Genomic DNA, 8175 nt, shown 5'->3' on the forward strand with positions numbered 1-8175 from the left:
GGCTGAGCCCCCTCCGCAGCGGGAGCCCTGGGGGGCGCCTCCGGGGGCTGTAAGTGTCTCTGTGGTCCACGCACAGGCCACACAGCCGTTCGCATCCCTCTCCCCAGCCCTGCTTATCACCAGACGTGCAACTTATTCTGTCCGCGCCCCGAACAAGCTGCGAACCTGTTACCCGCCGCCCACGAGCTCGGTGGTCGTTCAGACCTTCTGGCCACAGCAGACCGCGCGTTGTACCTGCAGCTCCGCCCACCCGGAGGACCACCTGTCCCCAGGTGAGAGCTTCTTGTCTGGTTCCGTCATGCTGCGTACACCCATCAGTAAATCTTCCCCTATCCCTTTTCCTCCTCTGTGGGTGGCTGTAGAGAACCCCCCTCGGGCCGTCGTCGGGGGTTGAGGGGTGTTATGTGCCGTGGGAGGAGGAGGCGCCCCGCGAGCCTACGCCACTTGACCCTGGAGTTTGTGGTTTCGGGGTCTGCAGAGCTGGGGCTCAGATGCGTCATGCGCACTTGACAATGAATGCTGCGGAGGTGCCCAGGTCGTGATGGGCAGTTTACCTCACCTAGTCACTATGACCCCTGGGCAGATGTGCACTCTCTGTCGGAGCTCCCCGACAGTCCAGGAGCTGCTTTCAAGTGAAAACGAGTCGTCAGCGGCCACTTTGCCTGGTGCTCGTGGGGTATCTCTGGGCCGCCTACGGCATCTCCGTCTGCCGCAGATTCTTCCTCTTTGGCTGTTCTGCTGGTCAGACTGCCCGGGACGCAGCTTGGACTTGTTTCAGAACCTCTTCACACGCCGTGCCCTCCCACAACAGGTAGCCTTACAAGTCACCCAGTAAATAGATGGGAGCGGCACCCCGGAATACGGTTTAAGATGCCTCTGCAATCCAAAGAAACTCACAAAGCGTTGCGTCTCCTGCGTGGTGTGTGGAGCGGGGTGCAAGGACACACCCCCAAGTGCCCGGGACCACGGGACCAGGGGGCCCCGGAAATCTCTACCGGAGCAGCCCGTGGACTTCCGAGAGGGTGGTGTCCCAGGCCTTGGCATGTGCTGTGTGACAAGCGCACCTAAGGTGCTTGTCGCCTGTGCCCCTGGATCCTATTAGCATACCACAGACCGTGTGATGGCTCAGGGTGATGTCCTGTAGAACGGGAGGCAAACAGGTCCCTCCAGATTAGGTTGTGACAGCGGTTCCATCGAGCCCTGCGGAGGGACAGTTAAAATCCAGCGCTGTCTTCGACGTCTGAAGGCAAACTACTTTCAGTTATTTTTGCTGATAGAGAAGAGGGTAGTTTCTAGGCCGTTCCCTACATACTGGGTGCCAGAAAGTGTTGCCTTTGGAGCAGCCAACTTGAAGGAGCTCTGGCGAGGGAAAGTCGGGCTAGTAAATGTGCCAGCCACATTCCCACTCTCCTGCCGGCGACTTCAGTTCAAATCCAGCTGGAAGCCAGTCCTACAGGGCAGCCCGTGGGACTGGACACCCAGATGGCGACCGTCCACCTTCCTGGTCCATGACGCAGTGCGTGTCTGATAAACCAGCGAGGACGTGGCTCCTGCTCCGGCGTGAAGGCGAAAGTTCCTGTCTCAGGCCTAGAGTCGAGGAGCCTTGTCACTGGGCAGGAAGCTCTCTGGACTGAATTGATCGAAGTTACAGGACATCACGCACTCTCTGACTGTTCAATGCACGGTGGAGACAGCACATGTGCTCGTGAGGGCCGAATTTGCGATTTTGAAAGTTCTAGTGTCCTCTGCTGATTCATCATGGTTTCAACCGTCTCCTTAATGGGGAGTTTTATCACGGCCCAGCTCCTCCCCCTTTTCTCTCCGGCTGGGGCACGTTCTTCCTTTTGTTTGCAAGATGCAAAGGGTCCTAGGGGGTGGATGGCGGTCACGGTTACACAAGAAGACGAATGTACTTAAAATGGTTAAGGTGATGTTATGTTATATGTATTTTACCACAAAAAAAAAAGGGGGCAGGGAGAAAAATATTGGCAGCTAACGTGGGAAATCCCGTGGGCTTTAGCGGTGCCCCAGCCGATTAAAATCCCAGCGTTAGCACTTACTAGCTGTGTGGCCTTGGGCGAGTCACTCCTCAACCCCTCAGCCTCAATTTCCTTCTAAATTGGCATTGACAATGGCTAGCTCACTGGATTACTGACTGAGAGAATCAGGGAGGTAATATGCATAAGCATTTTCAGCAGAAGTCCTTTATAGATGCTGATTTGAAACAAACGGGGGTGGGGCGCGGGGAGCGGCCACATGTAATGAGCAGAGTGGGCAGCTATCGGAGACAGCTTGTTTGGGCCCATCCCGTCCCCGTGAGGCATAAGGAGCTTTTCGACCCTTTATGCTTCCGGCCACTCTCTTCTGCACAGATGACACGTTTTCACATGCTATTTCTTCAGGCTGGAAGGCTTTTCTCTGTTCTGGCCACGCACTTCCTCTTGCCCTGACATTAATAACCCACTCCATCTCCAGAACTCAGCTTAGACAGCCTTTCCCTTGCATGGCCTTTTCTTCCTCGTAGCTCTGACTGGGGGCCCTCCCGAGCACTGACTGTGCTCACGCCAGAGTTATCTGTTCAATCATAAGAACATATGTTTCCAGAACATAAACTCCACATGAGAGGAGACCGTCTTCTTCCTAGGTGCAAGCCCAGAGCCAAGCGGATCCCAACGAAATGGGAAAGACTGTAGAAAAACAGTGGAAAGACATGGGGGCTTTGAAAACAAGAAAGCACCATCCACGGACAAGACGATGTAAAAAACTGATAGAAAGTAGACGGGGTCATAGCAGAACAAGATGGCAACCACAGGCCACCATGGACGTAGCAGCTGTTTTTCCTGGCAGAGCTCTGGAGAAATCCCCAGACTTGGAGTCAGCGAGTTTGGACAGGAGGAGTGAGGAGTGGAGGACCCTCTACAGACCGGCTCGGTCATTTAGCCTCTCCCCCTCCACTGCCATATTTGGAGCAGCACCTCTGGCCACAGCTGCAGCCCCGTGAACCCCTCCTCCAGCAAAGTAAAAGCTCATCTGGGGAGACTTCGTGGGGAAGTTATGCGGGCTGTCCGTCAGGGCAGAGCAGGTGCTGAGAGATCCGAGTCCCCACAGGAAGCCACAGGGGAAGGACTCCGTTCTCAGAGGGGATTTTATTAATTCTGGCAAGTCTGAGAATCCTCCCTGTGGGGAGGACTCACCCATCGACACCCAGACGTCTGGCTGATGGAGGCAGAGGCTGAGAGCGGGGTGGAGGAGATGGCTTTTGGTAAATCGGTCTACCCATCTGCCAAGGGAACTCAGGTAAGTCACCTGTAAAACTCAACATACCTCATCATCAATAAGCCACATCCATCGAACTCGTAAGACATTTAAAAGAAACTAACGCCGCGAAAAAGCAATGCGAACAAATAGAACATATCCGTTCAGAGTGTGGGAGACAGATAATGCAAGAAATAGAACTTAAAAAAACCCTTTCTAATCTAAGCTCCAAAAAGACATATTATTTGTCTATCGAAAAGAAAAAAAAAAAAAAAAAAGAAAGAGAAACAGATGGCCATGAAGAAAGAGCACTCAGAAAATTAAAAAATCTCAAAGGTTAAAAACTCGATGGCTAAAACGAAAACCCGGAAAGACTGAATGAAGTCAAAGGTCAAATACAATCTGGAAGAGATGGACAGACGGAATTCCAAATATGGAATATTAATGAGGGCTAATTAAGAAACACAGAGGATATAATATCTGTTGGGAGTTTACCTGGAGGAGAGAACAGTAAAATGAAGAGAAGTTAAAGAAATAACAGAAGACACAGCCAGTTCCCGCTTACCCGTGGTTTCACTTTCCGAGGTTCCCACCTGCAGTCAACCGCGGTCCAAAAATATTACATGGAAAATTCCAGAAACAAACAATTCATAAGTTTTCACTTGTGAGCCGTTCTGAGCAGCGTGGTGCAATGTCGTACTGTGTCCTGCCCGGGACGTGAGTCGTCCAGTCTCCGTGAAGTAGGGGCTCTCCGCCCGGTAGTCCCTTGGTGGCCTCGTCAGTTATCAGATTGGCCATCAAAGAGAGACCACATTCTCTTAACTTTTATTACAGGATATTGTCATAATATTTCTATTTCATTATTAGTTATTGTTGTTAATCTCTTACTGCACCTAATTTATAAACTCTATCATAGGCATGTATATATAGGAAAAACAGTACCTACAGAGTTCCGTATTAACTCATTTCAGGCGTCCACTGGGGGTCTCGGAATGCATCCCCTGTGGATGAGGGGGGACAGTGTAATGTCCTTGAACTGAAGAAAAACTCAAGGGTACAGAGTGAAAAAAACTTCTCACTCACCTCCTATTCTGGTGAGGGTGGAAGAGGGTGATACACGTATACCAACACTTAGACGTATTCTGGTGAGAGTTCAGAATGCCAGAGTTAAGAAGAAAAACCCTAAAACCTTGTAGAGAGAAAACGAGTTTCTTGTGTGGAAATGAGGGCTAAATTGGCATCAGATCGGTCTAAAGCAACGCTGACCCAGAACTCACAAGGAAACATTATCTTGACCTAGTATCCTATGTCCAATCAAACAGATAAGGTGCCGACAAAATAAAAATTGAGCTCTCGCGAGATCTATCTCTTCGTATACCATTTCTGGAAAAAAAAAAAAAAATCGAGCATGTATTTTCCCCAAACTCAGAAGAAATCTAAGGAAGAGGAGGCATGAATCCAGGACCCAAGGGGCCTCGCCCAGGAGTTCACTGAAAAGAAGCCACAGGGTGTCACGTGTGTCCCAGCCCCGGAAAGCTGTCAGTTCGAATTAAAACGGGAAAATGAAAGGGCTCCAGGAAGCATATCTTTCAAAAGAAAACAGATTTCATTACACACATTGTTCTAGTTCAGAACCCGGAAGCACTTAATGAGAACGGGAGGATATTTCGAGAGCTCCATATAAACACCCCCACAAGGAAATCACAAACTGTGGCAAAAAACGGACGCTGTGTGAGATTCAGATAGGAAGCTAACTGAGACGTGCCACGATTCTCAGCTCTGTATGGAATGTGGAAGACTGTTCTATTTGATCATGACACCCGTTGAATGACACAGGATAACTTTCCCTTTTCTATGGGTTCAGTCACATTACTTGTTTGTGCGATGAACCTACAAGGCCCCAAAGCCTTAATTATAGTTCTCGAACAGAATGGGAACGTAAGAACAATGCAGATGTGAACAGAAATAGGGAAAGGAGAAGACAAGCAGAAAGACCTAATGTCTGCACCTTACTACAGAGTGGCCTCCGGGAGGACCCCAAAGGAAACGCGGTTACCCCTGGGGAGGGGGATCTGGTAAGGGACAAAGGCAAAGGGAAACGAGGAGATGCTATACCTCCGCCTCTGGCTTCAGCGGCAAAGGTGGCTTTGGTAGGACACTTGGAGAAGCCAGAGCCTCAGCTGCCACTGCCCGTCTTGAGACCCACGGTCACAGGTCCCAGATTCCGCCTGCCTCGGCTCTTACTGTTTCTGGTCCTTGTAAGTAATTATCCCGTTTCTGAGTCACACTCTATCTTTTTTATTTTCTCTGCGCATGTGTTGTTTGGCATTGCTTAATGTTTGCGGCAGATGAAGTGCATCTTGCTGTACTGTCTTGATGGGAAACCATGGTACTCCTTTCGGAATTTAAAAATTGGGATCGTAAAACCGCAAATTCGTTCCTCTCTCCTTGTAGGATCTAGTCCGCATTATACCAGTGGTGAGTAGTTATTATTGTTCGGACACGTGCCAAAACAGAACCGGTCTTTCATATCAACATAGCATCCTTTTTCCGAACTCCGAGATGTCGTTATTCCATGGGAGAAACTGAGGCACGGGAAAGGAAACCGTAGACGTTCAAGTCGTGCCCCTGCCCGTCCGACCCCCCCTTCCCTGCCCTCTGAGGGGCGTGTTCAACCACGTCAGCGTTCAGAGATGCCAACCCATCGTCTCCACGTGCGGTATTTTAATAGCCATCCCCATCAGCACATTTGTCCTTACAGGTCACCCGAAGTCCTTCCCGCTTCCCTTTTTCCTTCTCTTGGTCCTTAGTGGAGAGGAACAGCCGGCCATCAAATGGATCCTCTTCCTCCTCCTCTGTGTCCTTTACGTGGCAGGACATCCTTATTTAGTCACCCTCCAGCCATTTCTTTCCCTGGCTGACTCATGTCCATTCCTTAAAGATCCTCGTGGGTCTTATCGTTTTGAGCGGTTAGTCATCCTGGTGGCATTTCTTTGAAATCTTCCCAAGTGCTCTCTCTAAGCCTCAAAGGTCAGAATGGGAAGGCTGCTCCGGTAAGCGGTAAGCGTTTCCAGGAGGGCCGAGAACATAATCTTTTTTATGGTTTTTAGGATTGAAGCATAAAGCAAACCATTGACAGTCCTGCTTTAACAGATAAAACAAATCCATAAATCTTGGCTTGCCCTCATTTCTCTTGGATGTTACCAGTTTCTCTCTCGGAGCCAGTTTGTTGCCCACTAGGCTGCGGCAGGGAACCCCGTTTTCCGCCCTAATGCCTATCCTCCCCTTTGTTGCTCTAGGACCCCCAATTATTGGCTGGGCACAGGATCCGCCAGAATGAAGATTATTTTCTAGTCTCCTCTGTAGCTCGCTGTGACTGAGACCAAGTTCTGGCCTTTGGAATGTTAATGGAAGCGTTGGATGCAACTGGCAAATATTTTTAAAGGCTAAAGGCACACCCACCCCCCTCCTCCACCCCCATCGCCTGCAAAAGGAGCACAGAGGTTGGGGTCAGCCACCTTCCAGGACTGTGGGACATCTCGGTGAGGAGGGAGAGTCAGTGACAACTCGGAACCAGATCATCGCGTATCCCCTAGAACAGCCCTGGGCTGCCTACCTTCTGGCTCATTTTACGTGGGAGAGAAATTCATTTCCGTGTTTCTCAACTGCCGGTTTGTGTGTGAGGGGAGGGGTGTTTATTTATTTCATGCGTCTCAACCTAATGCTCACGGATTCAGTAGCCCTCAGACTGCGTTTCTGTGTGTTTCATTTTACTCGTGCAGGATGATATGGACAGGAAATAATAGACAGCTGCTGGTACTTTCATGCCCACTGCGCTGAGTGGCTCAGGTATACGAGATGCTCACTAGAGATCGCATATTTCTGATGCCTTGTCTCATGTAGTCCTGACGTAAACCTATGATGCTGCTACTATTTTCATTTTAAACGAGAGGGAACTGACACTCAGCGGTTAGGTGCCCACGTCCCAAGTCACACGATCGGTCCATAGCAGATGCGAGATTTGCGTCTGGACAGCCTGGCCCCGGAGCCCACCCTCTTGATACTCTTTTTCGAATGCTGATTCTGTTCCTCAAGGACCTACCAAAAAGGTGTTCGTAGTAGCTACCATTGACCGAGTCCCCGCTATGTGCAGGTACCGTGAATGTACAGAAAGAAAATTCTAGAAAGGCTGGACCAAACCGGGCGTGGGAGAAGCAGAGTAAGCCCGCTGCCTGGGGCTTGAATTGCTGCCTGGCAATTCACGTGTTCAGAGCCCCTTCCGATGGCGCTGTTTAGTATCATTTTCTCCTGTTTCCACTCATGCGTTTTGAAGTCGTAATTGATGGATGAATTCTTTTTGAAGTTCAGTAATCCAGGACTCTTTTTGTGTGCTTTTGTCTAAATTATTCTCTTAAAGCTTCATCCAGACTTTCGCTTTGTTTTATGTTGAGAATTTTGGTACCATAAACATCGTAGTCATCATATGACTACAATAATTCTGGAAAATAGTTACTCTGAGGTACATCTTGTCCCACTGACTCACATCCGAACTCATTACGAGACAAAAAATATAAGGTATAATAAAAATACAGGAACACCAACTATTAACCTGGAGATACTAGACATGAATCAAGCTACAAATAAAGTCAAATAAAACATTATTTAGTGTCTCTCTTATAAACTAACAGACTAATATATATATAAAAACAAACTTTTGTGTACTAACAACCTTTGGAAAATTCAATACTCAATATACTCAGTAAACACTATTGATTAAATGGCCCATGAAAATAACGGTTCTTCCCACTTGTTCTTACTCTTTAGGCCCTTTTGAACGGAGAGGACATCTCTCCGTGTCCATTTTGAACAATTAGTAAGGTGAACTTTCAGTCCAAATTAAACTATCCTTCCCTGTGAAAT

The 8175-nt window shown here is 48.9% G+C and overlaps 1 long non-coding RNA gene across 1 annotated transcript; it reads left to right on the forward strand.

Annotated features, from left to right (window-relative positions):
• Window positions 1–6284: 6284 nt before the first annotated feature.
• Window positions 6285–7913, forward strand: LOC111739657. The gene is made up of 2 exons (XR_002780334.1): window positions 6285–6315; window positions 6555–7913. It is a non-coding gene; the product is annotated as an uncharacterized LOC111739657 (long non-coding RNA).
• The last annotated feature ends 262 nt before the right edge of the window (window positions 7914–8175 follow it).

Source organism: Pteropus vampyrus, unplaced genomic scaffold (assembly GCF_000151845.1).
Source record: "Pteropus vampyrus isolate Shadow unplaced genomic scaffold, Pvam_2.0 Scaffold52, whole genome shotgun sequence".
Lineage (NCBI taxonomy): Eukaryota > Metazoa > Chordata > Mammalia > Chiroptera > Pteropodidae > Pteropus > Pteropus vampyrus.